This window comes from Mesoplodon mirus (assembly GCF_964341445.2).
Source record: "Mesoplodon mirus genome assembly, chromosome: 15".
NCBI lineage: Eukaryota > Metazoa > Chordata > Mammalia > Artiodactyla > Ziphiidae > Mesoplodon > Mesoplodon mirus.
Genome location: NC_138991.1, coordinates 5495221 through 5514469, shown reverse-complemented (window position 1 = coordinate 5514469; position 19249 = coordinate 5495221).

The following is a 19249-nucleotide window of genomic DNA, read 5'->3' as shown; positions in this document are numbered from 1 at the left end:
AAACTCATGGGCGCACCCCCAGTCCCCTGGCCCCTCCATCCTGGCTCAAAGCCTGGCTCCCCCGCAGGCCACAGAGGAGAGACAGAAACTGACATCCTGCTGCTGGTTTTGTCTTCAGGGCACGAAGCTTAGACGGTGGGGTATTCAGCCCTTAGCATCTGCTGGCGAGGGAGGGGACACACTCTGTGGCCCAGGGGCAGTTTCGGGACCATATCAGCCACAGGAGAGCCAGCATCTGGAAGACCCTGGCTGTCACTTAAGTGCCAGACCCTGGAGGGTTCAAGGCTACTTTTCGGATCTGGGTGAAGACAGCTCCCTGTACCCAGTGGGGACCCCCGGCTCGTGGTGAAATTCTCTGCCAGGGCTGAGGCTCTTGAATGTGGGTGAGTGGGCACTCCAGGAGACTGGTTTGGCCCAGTTGGGGCATCCTGGACTGAGCAGAGCCCCTGGGGTTGACATTATCCCCCTGTCCCATGGTCCCCTCCAGTTAATACAACACTCTGCCCTCCAAGGTCAACTCTGGTCTGGCCTCAGTGGGCACGGAGGCTTCAGCCGTCTGAAGCCTGGGCGAGGGCTTCATCACCATTAAGAGCAGAGACCAGGGAGCCAGAGGCCCGGGTGACTCATGTGGCAGCTGCTCCCCGTTATGTAAAGCGGAGCTCAGAGCCGTTAGCCGATAGGAGATGAAATTTACATTTTGAATTAACTCGGATCATCAGATTGCTTCCTCTCGACCCAGGGAAATTAAACATAAAGTCGGAGGGCGCTGTGGGCTGGAGAGGTAGGGGCCCAGCCAAGCGTGCCAGACTAGCTGCTTCCTTTTATTTTTTTCAACAGGCTGCAGGCAAAAGGTGACAAGAGGACACAGCCTGCTGCAAAGTCAGCCTGGGAGAGAGAAGGAGATGGGGGAAGTTGAGATAATCTTTCTCTCTTTTTCCTTTTGGGCAGAAACACAATAAATCTGCGCAGCGGAATTAAATTCTGACCTGTCCGATTTCCTCCATCTCTTCCTCTCCTAATAATGGTTATTTATTGAGCTCTTATTATGAGCCTGGCACTTAGCTAAACACTTTAGAGATAAGGCAGAAGTGAATTTGTCCCCCTCCAGCCCCCCCACACCCCTTTCTTTATTTCCTAGTGGGGAGGGAGTCTGAGGGAAGAAGTAAAGAGACAGTTTTATGAACAACACAAAGCTCAGTGACTTCTGTTAGGAAGTTTTGTTTGTTTTTCAGATGCTCTACTCGGGACCAGAGGCCCGAAGACCCCCTCCAACAATGGAGCACACTGAAACCCACCACCCTGCCTCCTGGCCACTGCGAAGGGCCCCCCCTGGGGTTGTGCAGTGTGACTTTGTCCCAGGCGCCCAGGTGAGAGTCTGCAAGACTGTCCCAAGTCAGAAGAGACCTTGCAGGCTGGGATGAAGCCTCGGTGGGTAAACAGGTGTCTGCACATTCCTGGGCCTCTGAGTGCATCTGTGATGAACATCTATCGAGGTTTATCCTCCCTGGAAAAGAGGTCCTTAATAGGTATGGGAGAGGCCTGCTGGCACTCGACCCCACTGCCCCTGCTCCCCCGACAACTCCACGGGGCGGCCCTTTATCTACAGGGTCTTCCTGGCTTCACAGACAGATCGACCCCTGAGAACAGGTTATAACTCTAGTGGCCTTGAACTGATCTGATGCAACCTCGGGTCCTTCATGACTGAACCCAGACAGTCAGAGGTTCATTCTCCTGGAACCGCGCATGTTGGTTCTCGTCAGGAGGCATGTGCCCCAGGGCCCCTCTGACGCGTGGGTTACAGTCACTGCACAAGCGTGGGGGCAACGCCTGAACCCTGGGGTCTGGGCTGGTTGCAACAGGACCAACTTTTCCTGCTGCTGAGAGTGAGGGAACGGGCGCTGACGGGTGACACACCAGTGCTGTCGCCAGCCAGCCGTGCCTCCCTCGAATGGCAGGTCTCCAAGATCAACCCGTCACCTTCCCATGAATAGTTATTGAACGCCCTCTGACTGCCTGGCACTTAGAGTCGGCCCAAGCGCTTAGATGAGCTGATCAGGACTGTCCTTCCTGATGAATTCGTCCCGCAGGAGGCCTTGTCCTTTTCTGGAAAACTTCAAGCCTCAAGTTATCAGGAGCATTATTTTCTGTGGAAAGGAATTTACAGGTTCACTTTCTGCTCCCATTCAGAATTTCTGGGTGATCAGCCTCCTGGTCCACCCCCCAGACTTTGTAATTCTGTCTGGACAGCTGGATGCCCCTCCCGCCCCACCTTCCATTTAATTATCCACTCCTGTATCCTCCATCTCTGTCTCCACGCATCTTCCATCCACACACCCATCCAATGGACCATTCACTCAGGTGCTCATCTAACCTCCACGGGGTCAATCAGCCGTAAACTCTGCATTCCCCACCAAGCCACCCTCTGTCTTCCCACCAAGGTCACACAGCTACCAAGCTGGGAGAGCCAGAATCTGAAGCAGCCCGGCCTGATTTTCCCCTATAAGATGTGCCTCCAGGACACACTAACTGCTCAGCTGGACAGAACTGAAGAGCTGAGTGTTCTCCGAGGCGGAGACAGGTTGCTACAAAGGTTCAGAGAAAAGGGGAGGGGGGTCAGGAAGGCTGTTGAGAGGAAGCAGCCCTTGAACAGTGTTCATAAACTGCTGTCAGACTTGGAAAGCCAAGATCTACAGGGCAAAGTAAAGGAATTCCAGGTGGAGCAAGGGACGTGAGCCAGGATCAGGGTGGACGGAGCGTGGAGGGTGTTTGCAGACCAGTGGAGGGTGAAGAGAGGGGGGATGCTGTGTAGGCGGCTGGAGGTTGGATGGATGGAGTGCGGCTTTGGGCAAAGTGAAGGGTGTGGGTAGTGGAGGGTGGGAAAGGAAGAGCAGGCCCCCATGCCGGTGCACACCACAGAAATCCAGGCCGTGGCACCAGCTGGGGTTCAGTTTGTTGGCACAGGGAGATAGGAAGCCTGCTGGTGATGGGGAGCATCCAGTGAGAGAAACCTGAACCAAGGGTAGACTCTGGAGTCGCGCACCGTCCCCTTTGGAGGTGCTGCTGGGCACAATCCTTCTCAACCTGGGGAGATGGGCCCAGGTTGTCAGTGAGTGCAGCCCCAGGCCACCCAGCCGCGCCTGGGGCGGGGGCCTCTCCATCCACCACTCATGGCGGAACTCAACAGGGATTTGGAACGACCTGAGCTAGAAAACAGGCTGCTCTCGGGAGCCTGGCTGCCTAAAGCTCCGAAAATGACACCTCTGTGGGCATTTCGTAATGGCCTTTGCAGTCCCTGCTTTTCCACCAAGAAGAAAGTGGCAGAAGAAACTGAGCAACGTTCCAGGGTCTTGCCTCTGGCAGGGGAGGAATCTACATCTTTTATTGTTTCTGACACAAGTGCTAGCCTGCTGTTATGCTAAAAATTTCAGCATCTGAAAAGTTCCAAGCTAATTTTCAAGGGGGGGAATTAGACGCCAAGGGGCTTTTTTAAAACCCGGAGGATCTTGGGTTTAAAAACTTGGTTGCCAGGGAAACTCCTTCTCCGATACTTCACGTTATAAATTAAAGCCCCTAACTGAAGGGTAATTAAGGTGATTGGTGGTACTGCTGCAGACAGAGGATATGGCAAGGCAGCTGGGGAGAAGGGGCCCCCAACATTTTAGGGCACCCCCCCCGCCGTGGCCCTGGGGAAGCTGGACCCATTACCAGCCTGGGGGCTTGAAGGCACCTCTGGAAGAGAATGCAAGCCAGCGAACAGCTGCGTGCTGTGTTCTGTGAAAGGCCAAGCAAGCAATTGCTGAAAGGAAATCTGAAATGTCATGCTGCTCCCCTGTTGGCATCGAATAGGTGAAAAGCTTCATGAGTCAGTTAATGAGCAGATTGTGAAGGCTGCAGTGTTCCGGCCCCTGTGGCTGTGTCCACGTGTGTGGTGCCAGCCAGGAGCTGAAGTAACTGTTACCTCCACCTTCCGCAGGGAGGCCATTTAGGGTTTTGTCTGTGGTCCCAGCCATCCAGCAATTCACCTGCCCATTCATCTCTCTCTCCATCTGTTCATTCATCTAATGTTCCATCGGAACATCCATCCTCCCATCAAGCCAGCCATCCGCCCTTGTATTTATTCTTCTACCTATCCATCTATCTGTCTACCTGTCCATCCACTTTCTGTTCACCTAGGCCTCCCTCACCACCACCACACACACACACACACACACACACACACACACACACACACAGAGTTGGATGGATAAATGCATGGATATATGGATGGATGGATGGATGGATGCAAGGCTGGATAGTGAATGAGTGCATATCCACTCTCCTATCCATCTACCTCTATTTACCTCTCTAGGGATCCACTTGCTTATACATTCACCCATCCATCCATCCATCCATCCACCCACCCATCCATCCATCCATCCATCCATCCATCCATCCATCCACCCACCCACCCATCCATCCATCCATCCATCCATCCACCCACCCACCCACCCACCCACCCATCCATCCATCCATCCATCCACCCATCCATCCATCCACCCACCCACCCACCCATCCATCCATCCACCCACCCATCCATCCATCCATCCATCCATCCATCCATCCATCCACCCACCCATCCATCCATCCATCCATCCATCTCACCCATCCATCCATTCATCCTCTCATCCACCCACCCATCTAGTTAGTAAACATTTACTGAGCACTCGTGGTCCCATAACAATAGCTTCTCCATACTGAGCGTGTACAGCGTGCCAGGCACTTGCCAGGCATTCTTCCTTTCGATCCTCTGCTCGGTGCTGAGGCTTGGGAGTTATCATTATCTCCATTCTATAGATGAGGCACTAGAAGCGTTCTTATGGCTAACAAGGGTGGGAGTTAGATTTTAACTCTTCTCTCCACCCTGGGAGCAAATCCCCAGAGAGGGGGGCTGTGGGTGTGGCATCATCCATCCACCTGTGTTTCAGCCCTAAGAGCAGGACTTGAAGGAGGATGGGGACAGAGAGGATGAAGGCATCAGGACAAAAACTACATCCAAAGCTTCAGGGGCCAGAGGCTCTCAGGGTCCCAGGTCCAGCTGTCCTGGCTCTGACCCCTTGCCCAGGGGGTGGGCATACACACACTTGCCCCCCATTTCTGGCCATTTCCCTTCCCGCAGGGTCAATACTGCCAGCGTGGTCAGGCAGCTGGTGCCAAGGTGAAAAGTCCAGGGGTCAGAAACCTTGGCAGCTGATGCCAAGCCCCCTGGGAAGTGTTCCCAGTAGCTGAGACCTTTCCCCCAGTGAGCTTTGCCCCCTTTCAGGGAATGTCCAGTAGGCAAACTGGTACCCTCAGCTTTGGCTTCTGCCTCCCTTTTTCCCTCCTTCCCTCCTTCCAAGGTACTCTGTCTCCAGAAACAGTTTGGTACTTGGTGGACTCCTCAACCACCTGACTCTTGACACACGGAGAGGGGGGTTCTGGTCCAGAGCAGAGGAAGGGGGAGGGGAGGGCACGCTTGTCAAGCGGCCCCCAGCCCAGCAGTGTGCTGGGGGCTCCCGGTCCCTCTTAGTTAACCCTCCACCACCTCGATGTGGGACTAAACAGAAGCCCGGAGAACCCAAGCCTTGGGGAGACCCCAGCAGGGCACTGGAAGGGCTGGCGGTCCTCTGTGGGCAGCAGGTCACAGCCCCCAGAGAAGTGGCCTCATCACAGAGACTGCTGGGAGCTGCCACTTGGGGAGGGGCGCCCGCAGTGTGTCCTCAGGCACAGATATCACAAGCTTTTGGGGATCCAAAGGGAAACGAGTGTTTGTTGAGTGACCCACTGAGGAGCAGGGCACCCAGCTCGGTGCCCAGCACGCTGCCAGGTGTCGGGAGGACAGTGGACGCACTGGCCACAGGTGGCTTCTCCGAGCCCCTAGCCAACCCTCTGAGGGAACCATGACCCCAATGTCCGGCTTTCGGGGCTGGGGGTCTGGTGCCAGGCAACTTACCAAGGTCACCGGATGCTGAGGGGCAGAGTGGCTTTGAACCCTGATGTGTCTGGGTCGGGGGGGCTGTGTCCACCACTCTGCCTCGCAGCCATCTGAGGACCAGGATGGAGCCAGGCACGGGTTTATTCCAATGCTTTTGCAGATATTACCAGTGTCTTACTGTTTGGCGAAGTTTCGCTCAACCCCGGGAACATTTGCCGAGTGTTATCCCCATGGCAGGTGCTGGGTGTCCTGGGCGAGCCAGACTGGCTAAGGCATTGGGTAGCAGCTTCATGGCCAGGGGTCCCGACCAGGAGCCAGCTCTGCAAACACCTGGGGGCTGCTTCCTGAACCAGGGCTAAGCCTGTGACCTTTGCTCCTTCCTGGAAAAAAATCATCACATCTACTCCCTATGGACAGGGGCTGGGTGTCCCACCTGGAGCCCCCCGAAAGTCCTGGAGGGAAACGCTGCCTTGAGTCCCAGTCTGTTTACGAGAAAAACGAGGGGAGTTTGCTGTGAGGACCACCACCTCTCCTGTTCTGTGAGCATCTCCAAGTCAAATAATAGCAAGCATCCTGCATTCCCCTGAGCTCACCCACCCACCTGCCTCAGCCTGTCTGCCCCCTCCCAGGTGAGCAGACAGAGGTGATGCCCAGCCCCTGTCTGTCTCTGCAGGTGGGGAAACTGAGGCTGGGAGCTGGGATGGGGCTGATGAGAGGGCACCTGAGTTTCCCTTCCTCGCTGCAGACAGGCTGAGAGAGTCATCCAAGGTCGCCTGAGCTGCCGCGGCAAGACGGCAGCAGTGTTTTGACTTCTGGTCAGGTCCCTCTCCCATCACGATGCGCCACGCGAGGGGAGGGAGGCGGGAGGGCCGCCGGGGGCCTCTTTAATTCATGAGTTACTGGCAGAAGCACAATCTCGGGGGAAGATTGATGACCGGCTGCAGGTATTGGTGGGCGGATTCATAAAGCTGTCAGCGGCGGCAGGCCGTAAATCAGATGAATATTCAAGATTCCGCCTCGGGAGCAATTCTCGGGCTCTGGCAATAACACGATGGAAGCAGGAAGGCAGGCGCGGTGGCCTCAGGAGCCCTCGGTGCCGGAATGAGGCACTTTCCACCTGCACAGAACTTCTGCTTCCGTCTGGGAAACTTGGGCAGCTTGAAAGAGAGAGGAGGGGGGTCATGGACCCCAAACCCAACTGCAGACCCCTTTTCATGGATACTTTTCACTCAAGCATGTTTTACATGCAGCAAAACTCAGTCTTAAGGGGAAGTGGGATGAGTTTGGACCCCTGGGTGTAACCACCACCCGGATCAAGATCTAGAACATTCCATTTTCACCCCCCAAAGTTCCCTAGTGCCCTTTCCTATTAACCCTCACCTCCCCAAGCCCCAGGGAACCACTGATCCTTCTATCACTAGAGACAGGGTTCGCCTCATCCGTGGTAGACAGAGACCGGGGTGGACCTGGCTTCCTCCTCTGAGTGCCGTTCTGTGTCCTGCCTGTTTTGCCCAGCATCCTCAAGGGGCCGCACCGCCAGCAGGTCACCCTTCTACTCAGCTGTGTGGCTCTTCTCTGCTGGAAGCGATGACCACAGCTGGTTGAGCCATTCCCCTCGGCATGGCTGCCTGGTCTGTTTCTGGTTCTGCCTGTTTAGGATAAGGCTGCTGTGAACGCCTGACCTGGTCTTTCTGGGCACTTTCTCTTGGGTAAAGCGGATGCACAGTTAACTTTTTAAGGAACCATCAAGCAGACTTCCAAGTGGACGAGCGGTCCGAGCACTGCCTCGGCACCCTGGCCAGCACTCGGTGTGGTCTGCCGTTTCTATCACCTCCCCTAGATGTGTGGTGGCATCTGGCGTGGGACTCCCCTTTGTTTAATCCACAAAGTCTCTGCTGGTTCTACAGGAGGGCAACATCTCAGGCCACTGTCCCACCTGTTAAGCAGGTCCAGTCCCACCCAGGGCCTTTTCATTGGCTGCTCCTTCAGCCTGGAGAATGGTAGGGACGAGGGGCCTCCCTTGGAGACGTCTGTGTTTTCTCCTCTCTCACCCCTGCGTCCTCTGTAGCTGCCCCATCCTGGGGTCCCACAGGCTCCCTCGGGGCGGGGATGGGGGGCAGCCCTGAGGGTGCAGAGACTGCAGAGAGGCCCCTGCTGCCCTCCCATCTGCCAGTAAACATGTGTCCAGGGAGGAGTCGCCACCGTCTTCTGCAGCGGGGAGCTTGCTTGCTGCGGGCAAGGTCACTGCGGGTGGCGCCATCATGAGCAACCCCATCTGACAGACCAGGAAACTGAGGTCTCCATGGTGCCCACGCCCCCCTCTGTCTCTAGCCCATGGAATCTGGCTTTCCTTGGGGAGGAGACCTGAGCAGTCTGGCTGGCTTTGGGCAGAGACTAGACTTGATGAAATGCTTCCCCCTTGGGATTCATGGCCTCCCAGTAGGGCAAAAGGAAAACTCGCCTTTTCTCTCTGGAGGCCATTTCCCCACCTCCCAATTCTCATGAGATGAACTTCTCTCCTAACTCTGGGCTGTACTGCTTCACTGGTATCAGCCAGCACCATAGGTGAATGTGCTATGGATTGGGAACCTTTACATGTTAATACCTGAAAGACCTCCTCTACCCCCAGGCTCATCCCCACATGTCTGGGCCCACCCTGGTCACCCTGGTATAAGGCCAGCTCCCAGGACTCATCAACACCCCGGATGAGAGCCTCCAGGAGTGGGGAAACTCAAAGCAAGCTTTGTCCACGGAAATTGTCCCGCCCCAGTTAGCTCTGTCTTGTCTCCCCAGAGCTGAGAGCCCTAACAGCCCTAGTCCTTAAAGAAAGGGAACTGGGACATCCCTGGCGGTCCCGTGGTTAAGACTGCGCACTTCCAATGCAGAGGGCACAGGTTCCGTCCCTGGTTGGGGAAGTTCCGCATGTTTTTCGGTGTGACCAAAACAAATAAACAAACACCAGGAAAAAAAAAAAAAAAAAAGAAAGGAAAGAAACTGTCCCCAGGTTATCTCTGGAGGATCCTGCAGCAGCTGTGATTTCTATTTACTGTTATCAGTGCCATCCATCAACCCCTCAAATCAACTCCCCCAAAAGGCAGTCACCCCAGATTTCCCCCATGGAGATAAAGGTTTCTTGTCCTAGACTCTCAAAGTCCGAGAAGGAGCCTCAGCAGCACAGTCACGTCTGCTGGCAGACAAGTGCGTCATGGAAAACTCGGAGGCTGCCGATTCGGCCGCCCCTGCTGCAGCGCGTCAAGTCCCCAAACGCTTGAAAAACAACATAATGTATTCCTGTCGGCAGCTCTGAGCAAAAGCTCATTTCGTGTCTTGTGTTTCCATTTCCTGAGGATTAATAAGTGTGGAGGGGGGACTCGGGCTTCGTGCCGAATATTTATTTAGTCAATATACACATCAATTTAGCAAATTAGAGATTGCAAGCCATTTCTAAGCAATGCTGTAAAAATAATAGCTGTACTTTAAATTTGTAATGGATTTTGGTGTGTATGGGGGTGGCGACTACGTGCCTGGCACTTTATAAGCACAAAGTTGAGCTCTCCTTAAACTTCCGTGAATATCGGAGTCATCGTGGGCGTTTGTAAGGAAGCAGACGTTTGAACCCCATTGTCTGGGGGACACGGAAGGGGTCTGGGGTGGGGATTCTGAAACGCATTTGGAGAAGACAGAGAGTGGGCTTTGGGTGAAGTGACCCTGCGTTTAAACCCTGATTCTGCTCCTTCCGGCTGGGCGACTGCAGAGGGCGGGGTCTCTCAGGCTCGGCACTGTTGACTTTTGGGGTCTATGATTCTCTGTCCTGGGGACTGTTCTGGGCATTGCAGGATGTTTCTGGCAGCATCTCTGGGCTCCATCCACTGGATGGCATTCGCAGCAGCCCCCTCCCCCGTTGTGACCATCAGAAACGTCTCCAGACATTGACACGTGTCCCCTGGGGTGCAAAACCCAGCCTCCCACCCAGCTGAGAACTACTGGTCTAGAGCCAGGTTCTTCAGTCTCTGTAAGCCTCCGTTTCTTCATGGAGACCCCCATTGTGTGAGTAAGATTCCACCCCACAAACCAGTGAGAGAGTGGCTACTGTTCACTTTGCAGAGGAGAGAAAACAGGCTCAGAGAGGTACTGGGACTTGCCCAGGGGTGCACAGCGGGCACGTGGCCGAGCGGAGGCATGTAAGCCATCTCCTGCTTCTTGGAATGGTCAGTAGCTCCATCCAAATGTCTCCTCCCCAGAAAGGCTCACTCTGTGTCCCTCTGCTCGGGCAGGTTTTCACCCCCTCTCTCCCCACTGCTCTTTCTCTTTCATCTCCTCTCTCCCCATTCCCCATTCTCTTCATAGGGCTTTGCCCATAGCCACCAGTTCATGTGTGTGTTGACCTGATTCTCTGCTGTCCCCCTGCTCTGGAATGTGGGTCCCATCAGTCAGCAAGCAGGGCTTTCTTCATGTTGTCCCCTGCTGTTTCATCAACACATACTAGATGAATCAAAGAATAACAGAATGGCAGAACTGCTGGGCACTTGCTTGTGCAACCAAGTGCTGGCCAATGAGTTATAAGTGGAGGTCTTATGTGTGGCATTCTGGGAGGTGTTTGTATTAGGAGCAAGCAAGATCTTCCTCACCTCTTTCTTTTAACTGATGGCTAGAATGCAGACACAATGGCTAGAGCACAAGCGGCTATCTTGGACTATGAGGTAGAAGCTCTGTGTTGAGGATGGAGGGGCAACAAGGCAGAAAGGACCTGGGCTTTGTTGACTTCTGCAAGTTACCTTACCCACTCCAGACGTTCTTCCTCTGAGCTTCTTCTACATGAGGGTAGATAATCTGTTGCATTTAAGTTACTCTTACCTTGGTTTCTTTGTTCTACGTACCACACTGAATCCTAACCCACGCTCTGGGCTTTTGGGAGTGCCTAGGACGGAGGAGGAAGCAGGTGTTGCTGTTCATTCTGTCCAGGTTGTCCAGGTAGTTCTCAGACCTATGGGGCTCATGGGTCCCTTCCACTAGAAGGAGTCCCACCTACACTGTCAAGGTCAGTGCTCCCAGCTGCCAAGGTGAGAGGGGTGTTAGTGGTCCCACAAGAGAAGTGAAGCATGAGGGTCAGAGGGAAGATGCAGGAGTGAGAAATGGGCTGGGATTCAAGCCTTGCAACGCCAGCTCAGGAAGCCATGTTCCTTAGATGACATTGCTGGTTCTCTGACTCTCAGCCGAGTACTTCTACTCATTCATTCATTCATTCATTCACTTGTTCAGTGAAGGCCATTCTGTGTTTGCTAGAGTCTGGGGACAGGATGGTAAACACTACCGCTTCTGGAATCCAGGGTGAAATAGACTAGTTGGGGGAGACAGATTGTGAACCAGTAAGCAGGGAACTGGACGAGGAGATTCTGGAGTAGGTGTGCTAGGCTGGGAGTGAAAGGGGAGGGGGAATTGAGAGGGACCGGGGTGGCTGGCTTTACAGGAGAGACAGGAAAGCGCTCCCCGAGCAGGGATGGTGTTGACACACGAGAAAGTGGGAAGAGAGGCCTGTGAGAGCTGAGAATGATGCTCTGGGCAGAGGGCACAGCCAGCGCGAGGGCTCTCGGACTGGGAGTGTCAGGGGAGCAGGAAACCGGCTGGGGGGCTGGCACGGGCCAGCCAGCCTTGAAGGCGATTCGGATGGGGCTCAGGTCATGGGGGGGAGTTAGGAAAGGAGCTGGAACTCCACCAACTCTTCCGCAGTGCTCCGCCTGCCTTGCTGGTATTTTCGGGAGGTCCCCACGTGCCCCTGGTTCTCTCCCAGTGGTGAGCATGACTCAGTGGGCAGGGGGCTTTCTGGGACCACTGGAGTCGCTCTTCCATCTGTGGGGCAGGCTGTTCACACTGCCTCACACTCACACTGGGGGCAGCTGTCAACTCGAGGCTGCTCCCCGTTGTTGGATAAACACCCCATCTCCCTCACCTCCCAGAGGGAACAGCCTCGATCTCAAGGTTACCAATGGGCGTGTCCTGCACTGGCTCCCAGGGCTCCCCTGGAGGGCCGGGTCCAAGCTGCCCACGGGGATAACCCACCCTGTCCAGGCCCCTGCACTGCCTACCTCCTGCGTCCGGGTGTCCCATCCCCACCCCTCCCTCAGGGCTTCCGGGATCACGCTCATCCTTGTCTCCAGTCTGCCCTTGGGAGAACCCGACCCCGACACAGTATTAGCTCATTCAATCCTCACAACCACCCTGGAAAGAAGATATTGTTATTGCTCCCATTTTGCAGAGAAGAAAACTGAACCGAAGCACAGAGAAGTTAAGTCGTTTGATCAAGGTCACACAGGCAGCAGCAGAGCCAGGACTTGACACCAGACAGTCTGTGAGTTAACACCCTACCCTGTGGCGTAGTGGACGTGTGGCTCTGATTTCGGTCTGAAGGCAGGATAAGGCCCCGAGCCGACCACCGTTCTCCTCCTGGGGTCTCTCAGCACCCGCAGCAGCAGCAGTGACCCTCGGGAACTCATTACCGAGGCTGACTTGGGAGCCCCACTCCTGATCTGCTGGATCAGAAACTCGGCGGGGTTGGGGGGGCCAGGATCTCTCCCCAGGAGACTCTGGCCCACACTCACTCCCGTTTGAGATCCACCAGTGTAGACAGCGGGGTGGATGTGACCTGACATGCAGTTTGAAAAGTGTCCTCTGGCTGCCATGTGGGAGACAGGTGGGAAACAGCAGAGGGGTTCGCATCCTAGGGCGGAGAGTCTTCAGGGGAGAGAGGAGGGTGGAGAGAACGCGTCAGAGTCAGGCTGCATTTAGGGCTGAGCCACAGACCCGGAGATGGATGGGCTGGTGGGGGGCGCGGGCAAGAAGAGCCAAGGATGCCCCCTGGGTTTCTGGCTTCAGCTGGGGAGTGGGTATAGGTGCCAGGGTGGAGAACACTGGGGGTGAACCTGACTGTGCCCCACTCAGGAAAGAAAAGATCAATAGCTGTGTTCCACAGTTGCATTCAAAGCTTTAAAAGAATGGTTGTCCAGCCAAATATGGAGCCCGCCAAGGACGGCCACACCCCGGCAGTACTAAGGTATGAAGCGGGCTTTGGCTGGGACACCAGTGGGCTCACTGTGCATTTCCACATCGGAGGACAGAGCTATCCCCACACCAGGACCAACTTAGAAACCAGATGATCACTTTTTAAAAGCATTGAAAAATAATTCCATTGTTTGCACGTGGTATTCGGATGCTCAGGAAAGCGATGTTTGATATGGCCCAAGGCCGCTCGTGCAAGATGGAGAGGTGGGGAGAAAGGAACGTGTTTAGGACTTACAGAAATCTGGGACGAAGCGCAGAGCTGTGAGGACAGACCGATGGCAGAGGAAGGAGCAGAGGTGGGAAGGACCGTGTTTGGGGACCAGCTGGCCAGAGGCTCCCTGAGCTCCGGAGAAGATGCCTGGGGATGGGCCGGGGAGAAGCCTGTCAGGCTGGGGAGGGACATATGGGTTCACTGAACGTAGGAGCTCAGCAATGGCAAGTAGAGAATGAAAACAGATGCTTGTCTCTGGAAGAGGTTTCATTGTATGTCATCTGATCCAACACATACTAATTGAGCACCCACCATGTGCAGGAGCTTTGCACATGTGAAGACACAGTGGAGAACCAGACAGATGTGGCCCTGTCCCCATGGAGCACATGCTCTGGTGGGGCGGCCCAGGGGTCATCTTACAAGGTCATCGTTGAGAAATGACTCCCTGGGAGCAGGTTGAGGGCGCATCAGGGGCCTCTTCTGTCCTCTAGGGCAGCTGGGGTGCATCTCAAGCAAAGGGGACTGAACGGTCCACCTTGTGGTTCCTTCTGGAAGGAGGAGACACACCTTCTTGCTGCCATAAGGAGCCTGTTTGTCTCCCATCTTTCTCCATCCAGAAAGAGGCTTCTCAATGTGGGACTGACTCTTGGGCAGACAGAGGACAGAAGGTCCCCAGGCCATCTCCCCCTTGGGTGTCCTCGTGCCTGTGTCCTGTGTTCAGAGTGTAGAAGGTGACAGTCAGGATTTAACCTCCATTTTTGGCCCGAGCAGTTCTGCTCCAGCCCCAGTGTGCTCCACTGAACACGAGGCCTTTGGAGCACGGCTGCACCTCCTTAGAAGGAGCTGTTAAGGGCGCTTCTATGGTCCAAGCACATCTTTGGAAAGGAGGTTTCATCCCCAGACCAGTTAGTCTGTCCTGAGGTTTCTTGCAATCACAAACACGCTCTCTCTGAGAGGGGCTCTAATAAATATGAATTTCTCCAGTTGGTCACGTTTCCACGGATGTTCAAGCACTCAGGCAGCCGGGGCTCAGAGATGCTTCCAGACTCGCTCGCTCCTTAATTGGTTTCTAACTTAATCCTTAATCCTGCAGCATCTTCTCGCTTGGTGTCCTTTCTTCATGCTATGCGCTGGGGCATATACACAAAGCCACAGACTCATGCAATGTAGGACGGGAAGGGATCTTCAACGAATACCCAGCACATGGAGGGCGCTGTGAGCCAGACACTGTGCTAAATGCTTGACCAGGTCTTAATTCATTTACCCACCCACCCTCATTGTCAAACTGCTGCCTTAGGGAACTGTCCGGTTCACCCTCCCACCCAGGTGAGCCACCTCAGGACCACGGACAACAGGATGCACATCCCAGCTTAGTTTCTTCCAGGGATGGGGAACTCCCTCCTCTCTCCCAAGCAGCTACAGAATAGCTATGCCCAACAGTGCCAGCAGCCACGAGCCCCTGGGTCCTCAAGGGCTTTGAGTCTACGTCCCAGAAAACACTCCAGTGATTAAAAACAACCCTGAATGAGCCCAGATGTTCCGCCTTATATCCTGCTATCCTGATGTGGGTGGCTCCGCCCTTGTTTACCTGACCCGGTGCCTGAAACAGACCTGGCCTTCCAAGGAGGCTTCTAGGGTTTAGACTGCAGCATCCCTGGTGTCACTCCACATTCCGCAGGGAGTAATAAGAAGCAAGAAGGAGAGAAGGGCACCTACCCCGGTGGGCTTGGACCCTTGGGCTGGCTCTACGGATGCTGGCATATCCTGGGGGGTGCCGGGGCTGGGGAGCAGTTAAGCGAAGCATATGATTCCACCTTGGGAATAGTGACAAAGCCGCCCATGCTCGGCACTCCCTGTGTGCCAGGAGTGTTCCAGCCTCTTAGAAGGACTAACCCATGTGCTCTTCTTAGCAGCCTGGGGAGGTGTGGGCCACCCTCCCCACACCTGTACTCATGGGGCCTGGTACCTTCTAAGTGCTTGAGAAGTGCAGACTGCTATTAGTCCCATTTAACAGATGAGGACACTGAGGCCAGAAAGCCTAAGTGATTTATGATCAATCCTCCTGAGCCCTGGGCTGAACCCTGGATATTAACCCTGTACACTAACCCAGACATTTCAAGGAATCAGGTCAAGGACATGAATGATGAAAATGAGGATGATTCTGGGGGCAGGCCCCAGAGGTGCTTTCTGAGCACCCCCCATTAAGAAGGGCTATCATTGTCCTCATTACGGATGGGGACACTATGACCAGGGAGACTAGACCTGCCTGAGGCCACACAGGGAGGCAGGATTTGAACTCAAGCCTCTCAAAGAGCAGAGCTCCAGTAATTAACAACCACACAGTACTTCCCTACTGCTTCCTCCTCATGGGCAGCAAAGGCTGGCTCCACCCTAAGTCAGCACCCTTTACACTGATACCCTGTGACACTCCTGGAGGTGGCTGTAGCGCAGGCAGCATCTGCAGGAGGGTCAGGGCTGCCGGTGGTGGCCGGGAGAGTCCTGGACTCAAATCCTGCAGGGCTGCTCTCCTGCTGTGTGACCCGTGGTCAGGGACCTACCCACTCTGAGCTCAGCTCTCTGAGTTGGATTCCTGTGCCCATTTTGCAGAGAACAAAACCATGGCACAGCTGGGGTTGAGCCCAGCCAGTGAGGCTCCCAGTCTGCCCTGGCTCCTGCCCACCGCCCTGTCCTACCCCTGGGGCTGCTGGGAGGAGGAATTGAGGCAACTCTCACACCGCTCCTTGCCCAGCTTGGCACACAACAGGCCTGGTCCATCCCGACCCTGCACGGCTGCATTCTGGGCTGGGGCTGGGGCCCTGGGGGGAGAGCTGCAGCTCAGAGGAGGGCTGCCCCGGGCAGAGGGCTGGGCTGGGGGAGCTGCCCTGCATGAGTCCCCCACCGGCCTTCGGGTGGGCCTGGGCTCGCAGCCTGCTGAGTGAGCAGCCCCCTCCCCAGGAATGCCTCCAAGTTCAAAACCAGTGAAGGAGCAAACCAGGACAGAGCTGCTTCGTGCACTTGAGGTCACCAGTCCCCCTCTTCCCCCCTTGGATGCCACCAGCTCTGGGGAGTTCTGCTTTCCTGGCAGGTGGGGGGTAGTCCAGCCGGTGTCCCCTGCACTGCGCCCTGCCCTGCTAGGACAGGGCTTGGCAGGGCCTGGCTTTTTGTTACCAAAGTCCTGAGCAGTGGGGGCAGTGAACCCAAGCAAATGTCTCTGAGAGCTCAGGAGTTTCCAGCCAGAGATCCGGCCCGAGCCGGCTCTGTGAAGCATTCCCTGTCCATCAGAGAGCCCCCTTGGCTGGATTTTCCAGGCCCCGGAATCATGCCCGGCCACGATTGTTCCAGTGTGGTGTTTTGTGAGCACCCGAGAAAGGGGGAGGTTTGGGATCTGTGGGGAAGGCCTGAGCTTCCGTGGCTGGGGTCACACCACCTCACGGTCCTTCCAGAGCCAAGATGCAGTGGGATGAGATCAGAGGAGAAACGGGGGCTGATGCACAGGAGCTGGGCAGCTCCAGAGACGCCCCCTTCCCGTCACAGCCTATAAAGAGGGGCGGGGTCTTCTTGGAGCCCTGGGGACCACTGCTTATTCACTAAACACCGACGGAGCACCTGGTGGCATGAGACTCCAGATGTGGACATGAATATGAAAATAAAATCTTGGTAAAAGGATGATGCGATTGAAAAGGAAATGCTCACATTTATTGAGCTTTTACGACACACCAGGCATGGTTCTGGGCGCTCAACGTCTGCCTGACTCACACCGGCCCCGCTGGGTGGGGAAATTATCTTAGCTCCACACGGGGGAAGGGGGGCGTCGCTGAGGCTCAGCGGGGTCAGCCCCCTACCCAGGGTCCCACGTGGGAAACGGTAGAGCAGGTGAGCTCTGAGCCCCTTGGCCACCTGTGAGCCAGGTGTGGGACAGGCCTGGGATGGAGATGGAGAGAGACACTTCCCCCTTGGGGACCCCAGGCCAGTGGCCAGTTCCCTGTGAGGTGGCCCGGTGGGAGGCACCGCTGGGGACTCACACAGATCCTGAGGGCAGGACCGAGACCCACTAACATCAGCCAGAGGGAACAGTAAGGGGCTCCGCCAGGAGGGGACCCGAGCAGCGGGTGGAATGTGCCCCATGAGGGCCGGGCAGGGAGCTGGGCTTCCCTCCCCACTCTGCTGTGTCTGGGAGCATCCACAGCCTGTGTCACCCCAGGCCCACGTCGGCCCAACACAGCTGTGTCCAATGGAGACCCGCGGCTGAGTGCCAATCCCAGGGCCCCCGCGGCACCAAGGCGGCACCTCTGTGGGGACAGTGACAGGAACCTCCTGCCTGGAAAAGGGACACCTAAGTTGAGCCACGTGAAGAAGGAGGAAGGGCGTCCCGTGAGAGGGAATGGCCTTGTGCGGAGGCTCCGAGGCCAGACTGAGGCCCACACGCGTGGGGAACCAGATGCAGCCGCTGGGGGAGGGGCAGGGAGCAGGGAGAAGAGGTGGAGGGGGTGGAGGGTCTGGCCGACCCAAGGGCCAAGTTCAAGGGGGCAGTGGGGAGCCATGGAGGGTTGTAGCGAGGGAGCAGCAGAACCGGAGCGGCATTTTCCAAGTCTCCCGGATGCTGCGTGGAGAATGGGCGGAGGGGTGAGAGGGGAGGGCAGTGGGGGGGGGCTCCTGCAGTGTCCCTAGAAGAGCCCTGGTCCTGCAGTGTCCCTAGAAAGACGGTCCCAGCCAGAGTGGCTTTGGAAGTGGAGATTCTGGTGGGTTTGAGGGCTCTAACGAGTGAGTGTTGTCAGGACCCTCCCCAGGGAGACTTCTCAAGGGAGAAGATCTGCGGGGTCCTGGGGGGACATGATGCGCAGGGTTGGGGACGCCCAGAGCCCCCTGGCCAGGCCCTTGCCTACTCCTGGGGTGCTGGGAGGGCCGAGACCCAGGGTGCCGGGGCCTGTCCCTCCAAGGACTTCTGTCTCACCCAGGAGGAGGAGGAACAACCTCAGAGCTGCTGGAAGGGCCAGGAAGGCATGGCTCAGCCCCACCCTTCTCCATCCCTCATGGGGGGAGGGCAGGCTGGAGGGGGGACACAGTTGGGCAGAGGAGAGGAGTGCAGTGCAGGTGGGGGGCTGGGATGGCGGTTTGGGGCCGAGGGCAGAGAGGAGGGGCTTGGTCTGGGCCTTGAATGCCAGCAAAGGAGAGGCTGGGTTAGGAGTGCGAGGGGTGGCCCCCGCCTCACATGGAAAATCTCTGGACCGTTTTCACCATGTCCAGCCCCTGGCAGTTCCCTTAGATGTCCCCCGTCCAAAGTCAGAATCAGCCAGAAACATCAGTGCTTAAGCCGGGGACTCTGACAGGGACGTCGGCCACGATGTCAGTGCTGGGAGCGAGCCCTGGGTCTCCGTAACTACCCCAGCCAGGAGCGAAGTCCCAGCCCAAAGTCCCAGCCCGCCATGGGATTCAACCCCACATGGCTGACTCTGCATGTGGGTGCTTGGCAGCTGGAGCCCGAAGGGAAGTGGGCGCAGAGACTGTGGGGTTCCCAGGGCACCCTATCTTCCTGGAGCCTGACCGGGGCCCCCAAGGAATCCGAGGTGCAGCCCCGCTGTGATGGCCTCATCGGGGGGTCACAGACTCCCTTCACAGGGGCGAGGGCACAGGACCGTCTGGGAACATGGACAGGGATGCGGGAGGGGGCAGGACCATCTGGGACCACGCACGGTGACGGGGCCGTGGGCTTTAGGAGCTCACTGTCCAGTGGGGGGAGCAGGTGCTGAGCTGAGTCCCTCTCTTCCATCCAGGGGGGAGGTCGGATGGATGAGGGACCCTGTTACAGACAAGGGAAGCACCTCGGAGGGTCACCAGCACACTCGCCGCTCTGCCTTATGCGTCTTACAGGGCCTCGAGGAGCAGCCTGCTCTCTGCTTCTGGACTGACTTTTCCTTCTTCAATAAACAAACAGCTCTCGCTTCTCTGTGTCAGGCCTGTTCGGGCACATCAGGTGTCTGGGATCCCTGGACCCACACAGCGGCCTGCGAGGCTGGTGCAGGCGGGAAACCAGA